This window comes from Chelonia mydas, chromosome 20, assembly GCF_015237465.2.
Source record: "Chelonia mydas isolate rCheMyd1 chromosome 20, rCheMyd1.pri.v2, whole genome shotgun sequence".
In the NCBI taxonomy this organism is placed as follows: Eukaryota; Metazoa; Chordata; order Testudines; family Cheloniidae; genus Chelonia; species Chelonia mydas.
Window position 1 is genome coordinate 13,876,908 of NC_051260.2, and position 19,144 is coordinate 13,896,051.

Sequence of the window (19,144 nt, forward strand, 5' to 3'; positions counted from 1 at the left end):
GAGGGACAAGGCAGCGAAGGATACCGAGACGCCCAGCCTGCCTCCCAGCAGCAGAGAGTCACAGTTCCCCGCAGAGAACTTTCTGTAACCCTGCAAAACTATGAGGAAGCTAACACACAAACAGACATGTTAGCACACAGCTCGCTGGCCGAAACCAGCTTCAGCCGGGTAAACGTATAGATAAGGAAGAAATGTTTAGCAAAAGCTAGTAACGAGTATAACCAAATAAGGCAAGGCTTGAACAATGCTAATCAGGAAAAATGTAACTGGCTGCTTTAGATGATTGGCTGTGCTATTGTATGGGGCAACAGGTAATTGGTTGTATATGCTTGTGTCGTTAAGTAGAAACAAAGGTATAAATTGTATGGCGTAACCTGCATTTGGCTTGCAGGATCTGAGACAGCTCAGTCTCCCTGTGTCCCTATTTGAAGCTTCAGATAAAACTCTCGGCTTCTCCACCCCGTTGTGGTCATTGGCGCGACGCATACCGGGCAACGAACCCTGCTGTTGCTTGCCTCGGGCACTCTGTGCCGGCAACAATTTTATCTTTTAAATGGACTGTTAAGCCTTCATAAAGTAACCATTCCAGATTACTACATATTTAACTCACTGAAACAATGACATTATTTTAAATTAATCAGTCACAGAGGTTTAGGGTGTTCATAACAATGTTCATTGCTTTTAGAAAAAGGGAACACTAATTTACTTTGTGTGATCTCCATAACAACAGACACGTTTATGAAGTTTCACCAACTTTAAAAAATATGTTTCCATAGATTTTAGGCATAACAAAGGATTTTATATCTTACTAAGGTACTGGTTTTGCTGGAGGGTTCTCTTAAAACTAGTTCATCAAATAGTCATGTCAAGGACTCGAACCCCAGATGGCACGGTTCGTTGTCTGACCGGAGAGAGACAGGCAACACCAGCAAGGTCCGAACACAAAGCTCTTTACTGAAGTGTGCACACAACAATAGGGAGCAGCCCGTCTCCAAAGAGAACCAGCCAGCCTCTAAGTAAAACTCATAGGTTTTTATAGACAGTTCCGTAACGTCACAGATTTATTTATAAAGCAGCCCACCCCTCCCCTATGTTAGTTAAAATCCTCTTTCTCTATTATGCATGCACTTCTACCCCCTTATTGTAGATAACTTTTAGCAAATCATAATGCTTCACTAACTTTATCGATATGGGTGTCAACCAGGAGACGAGGAGTTAAGAACAGACATAACACAAAAACAAGGAGTGGAAAACAGTGCCTCCGTATCTCAACAAGACAGTTCCCAGAACATCTGGTACAAAAATGCAGGAATGCAGACCTCCCCTTTTTTCTTACTCCCTGCAACTTAAACAAGTATTCTTTTATTCTATTTATCTCGTTCAGGGACTTTCCCAGCAACCTTTATTGGCCTGACTTTGGTTCGGTTGGTGTAACTGCTTCATATTTAATTTTTCTCACCTAACATTCAGAAGAAAAGAAAGGGAAACTCATTTGTCCAGCTATCTGGCAGGAAAGGGGTGTTGTCCTTTTAAGGGCTAGCCTCTCTTCAACGCGGGAGTGAGGGAGAAGGATGGACAGAAAGGACAGGAAGACTTTGGAAGCAAGTTTTTTGTACCATAGTCATTAAAATGTGTATTTTAGATAAGGGTGGTCCTTTGAAGTATTTATTTAAAAAACTATATGTCTGAAGATCCAAGCATTTAAAGCTAAAGATGAATACTCAGATTGTGCATCTAAAAATCTATGCAAGGATTTTTTAGAGATGTGATTTTATCATCTTCAGCAACACACTAATGAAATATTTTTAAAGCAAATTTTAAACTAAGGTCCTGTAGACTAACATGTTCGGAGTAAATATTACAGTAATGCACAACTGCTTTTGTCAGTAAGTTCAGAAACTGACAGTATATACCTAGGGGTTGGCAAATGCCTGTTAAATGGCTTCGTTACCACTTGAATGGCTCTTTAACAGTTTCAATGTTGTGCTAATAGGTCTGGCAGGCTGGAAAGTTTTTCACTTTTAAGTTACTAGATCCCCTCCGGAGGAAGACTCACCAGCCTGCAGCAGCCAGCTGTGGTGGGAGCCTGCAGGAAGGGTCAGAACAGGAATAGGAAGAGGCAGGTGGGTGGATACGAAGACCCAGGGGTTCTCCAAATTTTCGGGTGCCCTACGCAGCTGCGAAAATGAGACCTGCTCTGACAGTTGAGAAGCAACTGGCGATAGCTCTGTGGAAGCTTGCAATGCAAGACTGCTACTGGTCAGTGGGGAATCAATTTGGAGTGAGTAAATCTACCGCGGGGTCTGCTGTGATCCAAGTTGCCAGGGCAATCAATAGACTTCTTCTAAGAAGGATAGTGACTCTGGGAAATGTGCAGGTCATAGTGGATGGCTTTGCTGCAATGGGGTTCCCTAACTGCGGTGGGGCAATAGATGGAACACATATCCCTATCTTGGCACCAGACCATCTTGCCGAAGAGTACATAAACCAAAAGGGAAACTACTCAATGATGTTGCAAGTGCTGGTGGATCACAAGGACTGTTTCACAGACATCAATGTGGAATGAATGGTATATGACAGTAATATTTAGAATCATAGAATCTCAGGGTTGGAAGGGACCTCAGGAGGTCATCTAGTCCAACCCCCTGCTCAAAGCAGGACCAATCCCCAATTTTTGCCCCAGATCCCTAAATGGCCCCCTCAAGGATTGGCCCCTCAAGGATTGGCCACTCAAGGATTGACCACTGAGCTATCCCTCCCCCCGACGTGTGCATCTTTAGAAACTCTAGTCTCTTCTGAAAGCTGCAAGCAGGAACTTTCTTTCCAGAGTGCAAAATAACCATTGTTGACATGGAAATGCCAATCATTATCCTTGGAGACTCAGCCTACCCTTTGCTCCCATGGCTCATGAAGCCGTACACAGGCAGCCTGGACAGCAGCAAGGAGCAGTTCAACCATAGGCTGAGCAAGTGCAGAATGGTGGTAGAATGTGCCTTTGGACGTTTAAAAGTCCACTGGCGTAGTTTGCTTACTAGGTTAGACCTCAGTGAAATCAATATTCCCATTGTTGTTGCTGCTTGCTGTGTGCTCCATAATATGTGTGAAACAAAGGGAGAAAAGTTTCCGGCGGGGTGGGGGGTGGAGGCAGATCGCCTGGCAGCCAATTCTGAGCAGCCAGACACGAGGGCAATAAGAAGAGCACATTGAGGCCCACTGCATCTCCATGAGGCTTTGAAAACTAGTTTCATTCATGATGCACAGGGATGTGAAACTTATGTGTGTTGTTCCTTACCAAGCTGCCCCCTTCATTGCATGTCCTCCCCTGTAAACTACACCCCCGCTAACCACAGTGTACTGAGTGAATAGAGAGCCTTTTCTTCTCAATCCATTAATTTTTATTACAAACACTGATGAGAGACAGCAAAGAAAAGTAAAGATAAGCTGGGGCTAATGGACCGATAACACTGCGGGTGCGGGGAAAAACAAGGACAGGTTGCTTACAATTTGTACTGCAATAACAATAAAAAGCTGTGGGAATGCCTTCTGTTCCTTGTACCCTCCCCTGGAGTTGAGTACAAGGGATACCAGAGCATCCTGTCCCTCCTCCCCCCCGCATCCTAGGAAGTCTGGGAGAGAAGGATGTGGAACTTGGCGACAAGGCCAGCAGGTTCAGCACAGGGTACAGCGGGACTCTAGCGTCCAGCTGCCTTTCTTGAATCTCAACCAGACGCCTCAACATGTCTGTTTGCTCCCTCATAATCTTAACCATCTCATCCTGCGTGTCACGCTTGTGTTCCCTGCATACTCTCCTGTCCTTGTGGTCATTGTGCACGCTCTCCAACAGTGCAATCCTCCATGCACTGAGCTCGGTCTTGTCACTCTTGGAGGCACACATTAACTCATTGAACATGTCCTCCCGAGTCTTTAAACCATGATTTGAGGACGTCAATAGCTCAGACATAGGTGAGAGGTTTATTGCAGGAGTGGGTGAGATTCTGTGGCCTGCGTTGTGCAGGAGGTCAGACTAGATGGTCATAATGGTCCTTCTGACCTTAAAGTCTATGAGTCTATGAGTCTTCTTTTGCCACCTTCTAACCTAGGAAAGTCACTGTCCCGTTGTGGAGGATGCGCCCATGAACAAGGTTTCAGCTGCAAAGAATGCAAAGCACAAGGCTAGCACTGACAGTGCATACATTGTTTGAGGTGCAATATTAAATCTTTTCATAAAAGAAACAGCCCTCAATGCACTTCCCTGCAAGCCACAACATAAGCAGAACTGCTGGCTACTGCAAGAGTCGCATGCAGCTGCTCATAGAAGTGGCTCAGAACCAGAGCAACTGTTCGCCTTCCTTGTCTTCTGGTACGCTTGCCAAAGCTCCTATATTTTCATGCGGCACTGCTGTGTGTCCCTGGTGTAGCCCTTGTCCCCCATGCCCTGTGAGATTTCTGGCATAGATGTTACCATTTCTTCTGCTGGTTCAGAGCTCTGCCTGCACAGACTCTTCTCCCCGCACAGCAATAAGATCTAGTGTCTCCTGCGTACTCCATGCTGGAGCCCGTTTGCAGCCCTGAGCATCCATGGTCAGCTGTGCTGGTGAGCTCGCCACTCTGATCAAACAGGAATTGAAAATTCAAAAGTTCCCGGGGCATTAACATGGGAGGGGCTGTTTCCTGTGTACCTGGCTGAAGTGCAGTGGAGTTGAAAGTGCTCTCCAGAGCGGTCACAGCAGAACACTTGGGGACACTTCCTGGAGGCCTATCCCTTCGAATTACACAGAGGAGGGTCTACACTAGCTTTATGTCAATGCCGGGATGTCAACTGAAGTGCTACGCATCTTGTGGCGGTGAAGTACAGAAGTCGACTTTACAAGCCCTTCAGGTCAGCGGAAGGGACTCGGTAGTGTAGACACATACATTATTAACTCGACCTAACGCGGCATATGCCAACCTAACTTTGTCGTGTAAACCAGACCCAAAAAGGGAAATAAGGACAAGCTGGGGAATTACAGATTAGTCAGTTTAACTTCTGTACCCGTAAAGGTAATGGAGCAAATAATTAAGCAATCAATTTGCAAACATCTAGAAGACAATAAGGTGATAAATAACAGTCAACATGGTGTAGCCAGACAGCCAGCCCCCCCCCTCAGACCAGCATTGCTGGAAACACACGGGAGCCAAAACACCAGGGCACTCCAGCACAGCCTTTGAAGCTGTGAGAAGCACAGGTGTGCTGTGACAATGTGCCTCTGGGAACATATACAACGATTAGGCTCACAGCAGGCAGAGGCCCTGTGACAGACATGGCTCTTAGCCCTTACTAAAACAGCATGATGCACACACACCAACATCCTAGGTGGGAAAATATTTACCCTGATAAAAGAAGTGTCCAGTAGTCGAAACTTATTGTTTCTCCCTTGCAAGTGTGAACTACTCTTGCGAGAGCTGGCGTCACCCCGACAGACCAGCCCCAATTTAGCATAGAAAGGAGAAAGAGAATAAAGGAGTACAGAGGTATAAGTAGGGGACCTACAGCACCATGATTTTTGAGTGCTTTTCACTATCTATCTGCTGGTCAGATAAGTGACAGCCTCCCAAGGCTTCTGCAGCTAAGAGGGTCCCTAAGCCTTGTCCCTTATTCGTCTTTCCGCGGAATTGAGTGACCGATCCTGGCTTGGCACCGCTGGAATCGAGAGATGCAAGGAGGGTAAGAAGCACCCACACCTGATCTCCTATCTTTAGTGTACACATATTTTGAAATAGAGCTCTATACTTTGTTTTCTTTCTTTGGGATTGTGGCTTCAGTTTTGTAACTTGTTTGTGTGTGTAACATCTCTACATTTAAATAAGTAGGCACTAGCAATTTTGTAACCACATGATTAGAATCTAGTTTAATAAATTTTGGTAACCATTGTGCATAAGCCTGACTTGTTTCTCTGGTTTACTGTAAAGCAGCCAACACAATTAAAGAACCTCAGCCGTTTTGGCTAGAAAGCCTGGCCATTAGGTGAGAGTACTAAGAGCCTAGCGTTGAGTTGTGCCGCCTCCACGGGGCAAACTCTTGGGGCGCCTGTCAGTCAATCCTGGCTGCCCGCTGCGAAGGAGCTTTGAGCTCTAGCAGTTAAAGTCACGGGTGTGGAGAGGCTCTTAGCGCTGCCATTGGGGCACCTGTCAGTCAGTGTTGACTGCCCGCTGCGAAGGAGCTCTGAGCTCTAGCAGTTAAAGCCACGGGTGGTTAGGACCTTGGGGCATCCGTCAGCCTAGCCCGGGCGGCCCGCCGCGAAGGGACAGTGCGTCCTAGTGGTTAAAGTCACGGATGGTATAAAACGGGCATAGCTGGCACCTCACCAAACATCCCTGGCCATCGGCTAACACATGGATTTGTCACAAACAAATCATGTCAAACCAACCTAATAGCTTTCCTTGACAGGGTAACAAGCCTTGTGGATAGTGGGGAAGCGGTAGATGTGGTATATCTTGACTTTAGTCAGGCTTTTGATATTCTCTCACATGACCTTCTCATAACCAATCTAGGGAAATATAACCTAGATGGAGCTACTAGAAGGTGGGCGCATAACTGTTTGGAAAACCATTCTGAGAGAGTAATTATCAGTCGTTCACAGTCATGCTGGAAGGGCATAATGAGTGGGGTCCTGGAGGGATCAGTTCTGGGTCCGGTTCTGTTCAATATCTTCATCAGTGATTTAGATAATAGCATAGAGAATACACTTATAAAGTTTGCAAAAAGAAAAGGAGTACTTGTGGCACCTTAGAGACTAACCAATTTATTTAGTCTCTAAGGTGCCACAAGTACTCCTTTTCTTTTTGCGAATACAGACTAACACGGCTGCTACTCTGAAACTTATAAAGTTTGCGGACAATACCAAGCTGGGAGGGGTTGCAAGTGCTTTGAAGGATAGGCTTAAAATTCAAAATGATCTGGACAAACAGGAGAAATGGTCTGAAGTAAACAGGGTGAAGTTCAATAAGGACAAATGCAAAGTACTCCACTTAGGAGGGAACAATCGGTTGCACAGGTACAAAATAGAAAATGGCTGCCTAGGAAGGAGTACTGCGGAAAGGGATCTGGGGGTCACAGTGGACCACAAGTTAAATATGAACCAACAGTGTAACACTGTTGCAGAAAAAGCAAACCTCATTCTGGGATGTATTAGCAGAAGTGTTGTAAGCAAGACACGAGAAGTAATTCTTCCGCTCTACTCCGCTCTGATTAGGCCTCAACTGGAGTCTTGTGTCCAGTTCTGGGCGCCACATTTCAGAAAAGAAGTAGAGAAATTGGAAAAAGTCCAGAGAAGAGCAACAAACATGATGAAAGGTCTAGAAAACGTGACCTATGAAGGAAGATTGAAAAAATTGGGTTTGTTTAGTCTGGAGAAGAGAAGACTGAGAGGGGACATGAGAAAAGTTTTCAAATACATAGAAGGTTGTTACAAAGAGGCGGGAGAAGAATTGTTCTTCTTAACCTCTGAGAATTGGACAAAAAGCAATGAGCTTAATTGCAGCAAGGGCGGTTTGGGTTGGACATTAGGAAAAACTTCCTAACTGTCAGGGTGGTTACGCACTGGAATAAATTGCCTCGGGAGGTTATGGAATCTCCATCATTGGGGATTTTTAAGAACAGTTTAGACAAACACCTGTCAGGGATGGTCTAGATAAAATATAGTCCTGCCATGAGCGCGGGGGACTGGACTAGATGACCTCCCGAAGTCCCTTCCAGTCCTATGATTCTATGATTGTGGGATAGAGTTGGCGGACTCTCCACACCCGAGTCTGGTGACTTGGAGCTGAGCTGCATCCACACTACAAAATGTCTGGGCTCTGACTTGCATCACAGTGGGACTTGGGCTCTGACCCACCCCAGCAGGCTCTGCAGGCCTGAGTCAAACGAATGTCTCCGTGGACAGAAGCAGGGCTTGGTCATAAACCTGAGTCAGAGTCCTGGTTAGTATGCTGTGTAGACATACCATAGGTGTCTACCCTCCGACAGGGCCAGATTTCCAATTAGGCACAGTAGCCTCGTGCCTAGGGGTGCCGGCATTCTAGGGGAGCCTGACCTCTCTAAACCAGTGTGCAACATGTAGGTCAGCTGTAGGAAGGGGGGGGCACTGAAGATGCAGTGTCTAGGGGCGCATAAGGTGTAAATCTGGCCCTGCCCTCCGGGGCTTGAGATGCTGTTTGATAATCATCATTGTGTTGTCTGTCTAAATGTCAGTTTTGAGGCAACAAACTCCTTAAGAGGGAATAGGTTTTACTTAAGCAGCCCCTGAGGCATATCACTCCATTTGTCTTTTATTTATGATCTCATTTGCAAGGAAATTACTGGCTCCGGCTTTCCATAGATTAATGCGGATCCTCACCTTCGACAGGAAACTCTTCAATTTTCCCATAACTCGCCAGCCTTACATTATTCCTCACCACCAATGTTGTAAAGTGACTGCTCAGTGCCACCAAAATAAGAGCTGAAGAGTGCTGCTGGGAACTCGTCGCTTTACTTTCCTGCATTCTCCATCTGTGCATAGCCGCCACCCCCATGGGTGCTCAGCACCCACTGGAAGCCATGTGGATCAGTGCCTCCCTCTCCCTCCCAGCTCCTCCCACGGGCCGTGATCAGCTGTTCAGGGGCATGCAGGAGGCACTGGGGGAGGGGCAGAGAGGGGTGGGAAGGGGCAAAGTGGGGGCGGGAAGAGGTGCATTGAGCGTTTGGGGGAAGGGGTGGAGTGGGGGCGGGTCCTGGGGCGGAGCCGAGGCGGGAAGAGGTGGGGTGGTGGTGGGGGTTTGAGGGAAGGGGTTGAGTGGAGGTTGAACCCCCCCCCCCAAGAACTGAGGAAGTTGGCGCCTGTGTGTGTGTGAGTGTGCATGAATTCCCACGGGGGGGGGAACTATTGGGCGGGCGGGAGGGGATCCCACTGACGAAAACAGGAAGTAAGTGGCACACGATAGCACAGGCTGTCAGCTAGCAACCCAAGGCAGAGCACGGCAAGGTTCCATCCCATAATAGTCTGGGCAACTCTGCCAAGACCAGTTTACTACACCCCCCCTCCTCCTGCCCCAGAGCTACAGGGCAGAGCCGTGGCCCCCCCCCGTCCCGCCCCCCAGGAGCAGAAGCAGCAGCCCTTTTCTCCCACAGAGCGGGCAGTGGGGCCCTCCCCATATTTACCTCGGCAGCCCGGGTGTCTCGGGGGGGGGCGGGGAGGGGCAGGCATGCTGAGCTCTTACCCTCCTGCCCCCACCCCACAAAACCCCCTGACGGGCAGGGCTGGCAGAGCCCCTGCTGCAGGGCTCAGAGTCCATGCCCCAGTGAAAGGCACAGTGCAGCTCCCCCCCTCTGAGCGGTTGTCTCACAGCCTGGACGAAGGGGGGCTGCCATATATACAAATGTCAGTAACGTCTGGTGCAGGCCAGAGCACCCTCACCCCCGGGCACGGCCCACCATGATCCCCTCCCCACCCGGATTCTTTTCCCCCAAGGCAGGGCCCACCATGAGACCAAGCACCTCCCTCTCCCTCCCTGGGCCCACCACAAGGCCAAGCCTGTCCCCCCCACCCCGGGCCCTCCACAATGCCAAGCCCTTCCCCTCCTCCAGGCAGGGTGGCCAACCCCAAGGCTGCCAAATTAAGCCCCTCCCTGCACCCTCAGCAAGGTTGCAGATGACACTAACCTGTGGGGAGAGGTAGATAGGCTGGAGGGTAGGGATAGAGTATAGAGTGACCTAGACAAATTGGAGGATTGGGCCAAAAGAAATCTGATGAGGTTCAACAAGGACAAGTGCAGAGTCCTGCACTTAGGATGGAAGAATCCCATGCACGGCTACAGGCTGGGGACCAGTTCTGCAGAAAAGGACCTGGGGATTACAATGGATGAGAAGCTGGATATGAGTCAGCAGTGTGCCCTTGTTGCCAAGAAGGCCAATGGCATATTGGGCTGCCTTAGTAGGAACATTGCCTGCAGATCGAGGAAAGTGATTATTCCCCTCTATTTAGCTCTGGTGAGGCCACATCTGGAGTACTGTGTCCAGTTTTGGTCCCCCCACTACAGAAAGGATGTGGACAAATTGGAGAGAGTCCAGCGGAGGGCAATGAAAATGATTAGGGGGCTGGGGCCCATGACTTACGAGGAGAGGCTGAGGAAACTGGGGTTATTTAGTCTGATAGCAGTCTTCAACTACCTGAAGGGGGGTTCCAAAGAGGATGGAGCTTGGCTGGTCTCAGTGATGGCACATGACAGAACAAGAAGCAATGGTCTCAAGTTGCAATGTGGGAGGTCTAGGTTGGATATTAGGAAACACTATTTCACTAGGAGGGTGGTGAAGCACTGGAATGGGTTCCCTAGGGAGGTGGTGGAATCTCTATCCTTGGAGGTTTTCAAGGCGCGGTTTGACAAAGCACTGGCTGGGATGATTTAGCTGGGGTTGGTCCTGCTTTGAGCAGGGGATTGGACTAGGTGACCTCCTGAGGTCTCTTACAACCCTGATCTTCTATGATTCTATCTCTCACACTAGGCAGGACCCAGCACAAGCCCCCGTACTTCCCACTGACCCCCCAGCCCTGCTTAGGGCCCAGCATGAGGCCAAGGGACCCTCGCCCCTGCGCAGGGTGTTCTGTTCCCAGCCTACGCACAGAGCGATAGGGAAAGGAAACAGAATTCTTACTGGCAGATTGCCACATAATCCAGAAATCTAACTATGACCCAAGTCCCTGCTGATGCCAACTGGTAGAGGGCACAGGTGCACATTGGGGTTACAGGGATCCCCTTGGATATACTAGTCCACTGAAGAGTGTCACGTGAGAGCACTAATGAAAGCCTGTGTCACACTGGTTACCGTAATCATTGTGAGACATCTGTGTGGCAAATAGGAGAACAGGTATGTACAGATCCTGGCAATTATCGTCTCTAGGTCTGTGAGTTAAGGCAGGTCATCAAACGGTTATCCACGTACTCCGGGTATGGGATTGGGGGAGAGATACTTATCTCATTTGGGTTTGTCATATGTGAATGAAGGAGTGGATGGTTCACAACGGGTGCCCATTTACAGTCTGAGCACAGTGCTAATCGTTAGCCTGCAGAGATTGCAGGAAACGCCAAATCCATTGGGGTTATCCTGTGTAGGAGTCAGAGAATGAATGTTTGAAGCTCTATCTGGGTTGCGGATGAACCCCCAGTGACTCCTTCAATCTGTGTGGACAAGCCACCGGCAGGCTTGATCTTCTGAGAAAAGATCTCTGCCTGACTGGTTGGACATGCCGGGAAAAGCCCTTGGGCTAAGGTATCTCATAGGAGACAGGGGAATGATTGGTCGTTAGTCTTAGGCTTTAGAAAGTGGGTTATGATTTTGTTCTTTGTATGTAACTGTGACACTGGCAAACTAGGTGTCAGCTCTGCCAAAGCTTTAGGCCTCAACCGAGCACTGACAAATTCATTGCTGGCAACCAGTCCCACTTACCAATATGTTAGCGTGGTTAAGATGGGTAGTGGACTTACGACAATGTGTTTAGTTTTCAGTTTTTATGAAATGCCTGTAATTGCTGCATGGATTAATCCTACTTATAATGTCCGTATGCCATGCTACAAGGTAATACTTGAGTGCTTGCTCTATTAACTATAAAGTGCTTGTTCTGTACTATGTAACTCACCAACCAGGGAAAAAACTTCACCTAATGTACAATGCTGAATCCTTACAAAAGGTGTTATCTCCTGCCCATCAGGAAGGGCTGTTGAATCCAAATGGGCCATTGTGGGACATCACAACACAAAGGCTTTGTTAATGACCCCGTCGCACCCATGGAGAGGCTCCGTGCAAAAGGTCTGGACCCATCATCTTGAATTGTGGAAGAAGGAAATAAAACTAGATGACAAGAAACTTTTTCATCTCTCTCTCTCTCTCTTTGCTGTTTGGACTCTCACAGGCTGGAGATAGGAAACAGGAGCTGAGATCCCCTGGGTCAACCTGGGTGAGCCCTAACAGACATTCAGCGCTGACAGGTTACTACAACTGTCACCTTTTGGAACCACAGCATGTAACTCATTTGTGTATGCATGCTGCCTGCTTTAACTCTCTTATTTCATTTGCCTAGTTAATAAACCTTTAGTTAGTTTATTACAGGACTGGCTACAAGCAATGTCTTTGGGGTGTGATCTAAGGTCCAGCTTGCCTGGCGAGACAGACTGGAATGCCCACAGGGACTGTGACTCCGTGAGAAGACTGTTACAGTGCTTCTGTATTCACTCTTGTTACGGGTTTAATGAAAGCTAATCACAGAACATACCACCAGTTTGGGGTCTCTGCCTTGAGGTTGGCACTCAGGTTTGTGAGCCTCTCCAGACAGCGTGACAGTAACCATTTATCTCCATTATTCTCACTCTCGATTATGGGAATCTCTGTTTGATGATAAACTTATTCTTGTTTTCACTACAGTAGAACCTCAGAGCTGCTAACCACACACCTCCTTTGGAACCAGAAGTACGCAGTCAGGAAGCAAGAGAGACCATTCCTTTGCTAATGGTTGTGAGATTGCTTCAGCAGCTAGTTCCTTAAGTAGGACGAATTGCATTGGGCCCTGCCGTCTTGAATACAACTTATCGAACTATCCCTTAACCTGATCATTCCCTAGATTGGCTTGTGTTCCTTCCCCCTGGTTGTTAATATTAATCGTGCTGAGTATCTGGTCTCCGTTAACCATTAACCTGAAGACTGAAGCAAAATAGGCATTAAGTGCTTCAGCTTTCTTGATGTCATTGGTTGTTTGCTCTCCTTCCCCGCTAAATAGAGTACTTATGCTTTCCTTCGTCTTTCTCTTGCTCCTAATGGATTTAAAGGATTTCTTCTTACTGCTGTTTATGTCCCTTGCTAGGTGTAACTCATTTTGCACCTTAGCCATTCTGACGTCGTCCCTACAAGCTTGTGCTGTTCTTTTGTTCTCCTCCTGAGCAACCTGTCCCTGTTCCCATTTCTTCTAGGTTTCTTTTTGATTGTTGGTTCATCAAAGAGCTCCCGACGGAGCCATCTTGGCCTCTCCCTATTCTTCCTCTCTTTCCTTCACATCGGGATGGTTCGCTGTTGCGCATTCAATAGTGTCTCTTTGAGAAGCTGCCAGCCCTCCTGAACTCCTTTAGCCCGTGGTTTCTCTTCCCATGTGACCTCACCTACCCGTTCTCTGAGTTTGTTAACGTTGGCTTTTTTGAAGTCCATTGTACTTATTCTGCGAGGGCTGGGCGGTTTGAGGGAGCTCTGCGGAATCGGGCCCGACATACAGAGCTGTGCAGTGCTCACCCATGAAGGGGCCCCTGTTCTCTGGAAGGGGATGGGGCGGGAACTGAGCAGGTTTCTACTCTGGGATGTGGCTTTTCAGACATCGCAGCCGGAGGGCGCTGGACAGAACCAGGCTGGACTTCCCAACTTGGTTCAGCAGCATTTTGTCAGATGTTTGTGTTTGGTGCTTCGGTAGTACAGCAACGAGGGATCTAAAAGCAGACAGACAGATAGATAGATAAATAGTAGATAGATAGATAGATAGATAGATAGATAGATAGATAGTCTTGTAACTGTATTGGTCCCAGGATGTGTGAGAGACAAGGCGGGTGGGGTAATATCTTTTCTTGGACCAATTTCTCTTGGTGGACGGGACAAGCTTTTGAGCTTCACAGAGCTCATCTTCAGGTCTGGGGAAGGTGAACAGAGTGTCCAAGACTTCAGTCTGATCACCATCTAGTTTTATTCTTTCAGTGCTAAAAATTGTAACTGAACTTCATTGAGATCTGTCTGTCTAGACAGATTAGATTACCTGACGGTTATTGTTTTGTTTGTATTTTTAGTAGCATGGGGGGATCTGTGTCTCCTGCGGGATTTGCGGGATCTAAGGATTTTATGGGTGCGAGCGGGATAAAAACACAAGTAACAATGCGGGAGCGGGTGGGCCTGCGTATTGCAGAGCAGGACTAGAGCGGGATTAAAATAATTGTCCCATGCAGGGCTCTCATACACATCCCAGGTTGTGCCATCAGCAGCCTTGTCCCCAGTGCCTTTCCTTGGCCCAGAGGTACATGTCCTGCCCGCTGCGTTTCAGCTCCGGAGTCCTGCTGACCAGGCAGCATGCCCCGGGTTGTGCAATGGGAAGGTGTCACGTGCTTCCTGGGTAGAAACAATTCTGCATTTACAGCAGATTTTCAGTTCTTTTCTTCCTCTTTTTTATTTTCATGCCTGGGAAGCAAAGGGGGGTGATGGGTGGGATGGGGCTGATGTGGGGGTTGGGACACAGCTGCTTCCTTCCCCTCCCCAGCCCCCCGCTGACAGGAGCACAGTGGGCTGAGGCTGGGGAGTGGCTGGGGTGCACAGGGCACTGTGCAGGGAACATCCTTCTGAGCCAACGGCTGGTCCCTGCCTGTAGGAGGCTACAGCAGAGGGGACAGCGGCACAGAGCTGGGGGCAGCCTCGCTGGCTGGGGGTCTTCCTGGCGCATGAGTCTTTGGCACGATGGGGAGGATTCTTGGGGGACAGTGCTGGGGAAGCTCCGGGCACTGGGAGAGGAGGCCAGGGCAGGGGTACAGGCAGCCATCAAGAGGGGATCACAGGTCGAGCAGGGGCTGGGGCTGCGGGGGGAGATGTACACAGAGAGCTGAGCCACAGAGCCGGATGCTGATGGTGGAAGCTAGTCAAAGGGGACAGAGGAGACAGGGGCAGGGCGGAGAGTGAAACACCTGGGAATCCTCACAGCATCTCACATGTACCGCCCAGCCTGGTTCCCCGAAGGATCCTTGGGAAAACACAGATAAATGGACATGAATCTGACATCAGGAATCATAACATTCAAAAACCGGTAGGACACTTCAACCTCTCTGGCCACTCAGTAAAAGACTTAAGGGTGGCAATTCTGCAACAGAAAAGCTTCAAAAACAGACTCCAACGAGAAACTGCTGAGCTTGAATTAATATGCAAACTAGATACCATTAACTTCCATTAAGAAGTGTGAGCAACAAGGGTGATGTCCTGGTGGGACTCTACTATAGACCACCGGACCAGGGGGATGAGGTGGACGAGGCTTTCTTCTGGCAACTCACGGAAGTTAATGGATCGCAGGCCCTGGTTCTCATGGGAGACTTCAATCACCCTGATATCTGCTGGGAGAGCAATACAGTGGTGCACAGATAATCCAGGAAGTTTTTGGAAAGTGTAGGGGACAATTTCCTCGTGCAAGTGCTGGAGGAACCAACTAGGGGCAGAGCTCTTCTTGACTGGCTGCTCACAAACAGGGAAGAATTAGTAGGGGAAGCAAAAGTGGATGGGAACCTGGGAGGCAGTGACCATGAGATGGTCGAGTTCAGGATCCTGACACAAGGAAGAAAGGAAAGCAGCAGAATACGGACCCTGGACTTCAGAAAAGCAGACTTTGACTCCCTCAGGGAACTGATGGGCAAGATCCCCTGGGAGAATAACATGAGGGGGAAAGGAGTCCAGGAGAGCTGGCTGTATTTTAAAGAATCCTTATTGAGGTTACAGGGACAAAGCATCCTGCTGTGTAGAAAGAATAGTAAATATGGCAGGCGACCAGCTTGGCTTAACAGTGAAATCCTTGCTGATCTTAAACACAAAAAAGAAGCTTACAAGAAGTGGAAGACTGGACAAATGACCAGGGATGAGTATAAAAATATTGCTCGGGCATGCAGGAGTGAAATCAGGAAGGCCAAATCACACCTGGAGTTGCAGCTAGCAAGAGATGTTAAGAGTACCAAGAAGGGTTTCTTCAGGTATGTTAGCAACAAGAAGAAAGTCAAGGAAAGTGTGGGCCCCTTACTGAATGAGGGAGGCAACCTAGTGACAGAGGATGTGGAAAAAGCTAATGTTCTCAATGCTTTTTTTGCCTCTGTCTTCACGAACAAGGTCAGCTCCCAGACTACTGCACTGGGCAACACAGCATGGGGAGGAGGTGACCAGCCCTCTGTGGAGAAAGAAGTGGTTCGGGACTATTTAGAAAAGCTGGACGTGCACAAGTCCATGGTGCCGGATGCGTTGCATCCGAGAGTGCTAAAGGAGTTGGCGGATGTGATTGCAGAGGCATTGGCCATTATCTTTGAAAACTCATGGCGATCGGGGGAAGTCCCGGACGACTGGAAAAAGGCTAATGTAGTGCCCATCTTTAAAAAAGGGAAGAAGGAGGATCCTGGGAAATACAGGCCAGTCAGCCTCACCTCAGTCCCCGGAAAAATCATGGAGCAGGTCCTCAAGGAATCAATCCTGAAGCACTTACACGAGAGGAAAGTGATCAGAACAGTCAGCATGGATTCACCAAGGGCAAGTCATGCCTGACTAATCTAATTGCCTTCTATGACGAGATAACTGGCTCTGTGGATGAAGGGAAAGCAGTGGATGTGTTTTTCCTTGACTTTAGCAAAGCTTTGGACACGGTCTCCCACAGTATTCTTGCCAGCAAGTTAAAGAAGTATGGGCTGGATGAATGGACTATAAGGTGGATAGAAGAAAGATGACTAGATTGTTGGGCTCAACGGGTAGTGATCAATGGCTCCATGTCTAGTTGGCAGCCGGTATCAAGTGGAGTGCCCCAAGGATCGGTCCTGGGGCCGGTTTTGTTCAATATCTTCATAAATGATCTGGAGAATGGTGTGGATTGCACCCTCATCAAGTTTGCAGATGACACTAAACTGGGAGGAGAAGAAGATACGCTGGAGGGTAGGGATAGGATACAGAGGGCCCTAGACAAATTGGAGGATTGGGCCAAAATAAATCTGTTGAGGTTCAACAAGGACAAGTGCAGAGTCCTGCACTTTGGACGGAAGAATCCCATGCACCGCTACAGACTAGGGACCGAATGGCTCGGCAGCAGTTCTGCAGAAAAGGACCTAGGGGTTACAGTGGACGAGAAGCTGGATATGAGTCAACAGTGTGCCCTTGTTGCCAAGAAGGCCAATGGCATTTTGGGATGTATAAGTAGGGGCATTGCCAGTACTGTGTCCAGTTTTGGGCCCCACACTACAAGAAGGATGTGGAAAAATTGGAAAGAGTCCAGTGGAGGGCAACAAAAATGATTAGGGGACTGGAACACATGAGTTATGAGGAGAGGCTGAGGGAACTGGGGATGTTTAGTCTACAGAAGAGAAGAATGAGGGGGGATTTGATAACTGCTTTCAACTACCTGAAAGGGGGTTCCAAAGAGGATGGCTCTAGACTATTCTCAGTGGTAGCGGATGACAGAACAGGGAGTAATGGTCTCAAGTTGCAGTGGGGGAGGTTTAGGTTGGATATTAGGAAAAACTTTTTCACTAGGAGGGTGGTGAAACACTGGAATGCGTTACCTAGGGAGGTGGTGGTGGAATCTCCTTCCTTAGAAGTTTTTAAGGTCAGGCTTGACAAAGCCCTGGCTGGGATGATTTAATTGGGGATCGGTCCCGCTTTGAGCAGGGGGTTGGACTAGATGCCCTCCTGAGGTCCCTTCCAACCCTGATATTCTATGATTCTATGATTCTAACTTGGGTTTGGATAGAGACTGGGAGTGGCTGGGTCATTACACATATTGAATCTGTTTCCCCATGTTAAGTATCCTCACAGCTTCTTGCCAACTGTCTAAATGGGCCATCTTGATTATCACTACCAAAGTTTTTTTCTCCTGGTGATAATAGCTCATCTTAATTAATTAGCCTCTTACAGTTTGTATGGCAACTTCCACCTTCTCTGTATGTATATATATATATCTTCTTACTATATGTTCCATTCTATGCATCCGACAAAGTGGGCTGTAGCCCACGAAAGCTTATGCTCTAATAAATTTGTTAGCCTCTAAGGTGCCACAAGTACTCCTGGTTTTTTTTGCGGAGACAGACTAACACGGCTGCTACTCTGACACCAGGAAATGGGGTTCTCTCACTGCTAGGGCAAAAGGAGTGATGGAAGCCTGAGACGGTGGATGGACTCTAGATGTCCTGGGGATAGAGAGATTAGATAGAATGGGGATGGCTGGATGGAAATACACAAAATCATGTTCCAATTCCTATTTGATGTCCCTCCCAACCTCTGGGTGTGACTTGCCCTGCGGTGCCCAGAGGTGCCTGACCCCAGAGGCATGTCCATCACTGAGTTAGTGAAGGCGAATAACCGTGACTGCTGATTTTCCTCGTGTCTTCCCCATGGGGCAGGGATTGGTGCTCTAACCGCCCCATCTCTGCTGCTCCCTTCCAGGGAATGCCTGGCTGCAGTTTCCTAGGGGCCCGAAGGGGGCAGCAAAGTCCATATTCACCCTTTACGCCCTGCATGCCATGTCGTTCGTGCTGTGGGCCGTGCTCCTCGCCATGGCAATTGCGAAGTGTAAGTATCCTGGAGAGGATTTAGGACCATGACAGAGGAACAGTCCCAATGGAAAAGCCCAGGGGTGCAATCCTGGCTCCATTAAGTCAATGGTCAAACTCTCATTGGCTTCAAAGAGGCCAAGATATCACCCCACATGTCCCTCCCCGCCCCAGCCCGTGTCTCTGTCAATGGCCAGGGTGGGAAACTGCAGGTGTTGGGTATAATCCCCCATAATGCACTTTGCTGTGCCCTAGTACTGCTAATTGTAAGACAAGGCTCATTAAGTCAGGCCACCCGACCGCCAGCTCACAGCAGTGGGGCCAAGAGGCACCGACTCATGGGTGCTCCGGGGCTGGAGCACCCATGGGGACAAACTAGTGGGTGCTTAGCACCCACCAGCAGCCCCACCAATCAGCTCCTCCCGCTTCCTCCCAGCTCCTCCTGCCCGCCACGATCAGCTGTTCAGTGGCCTGCAGGAGGCACTGGAGGGGGGAAGAGGAGGAGGGGGGGCAGGAAGAGGCAGGGTAGGGGGCAGGGTGGGGGCATGAAGAGGTTGGGTGGGGCCTTCTTGAAAGGGGTGGAATGAGGGTGGGGCCTGGGTCAGAGAGAAGGACCAGCAGCCCCAGGGAAATCACATTGTCTGCGCCTCTGACGGGGCCCCTTCCCAGGGTCTGCACTCTGAGCAGGAACACACTGGGGTGTGATGCTTGAATGTATCCTCATGTGCCACAAGCTAGTACAGTGTGTGTTGGGACCCCCTCTGGCAGCTGCTCCACATCGGATGACAGCCCAACTACTGCTGCCGGCCAACAGAGCTGCTCCTTTAGCTCAAGTGGT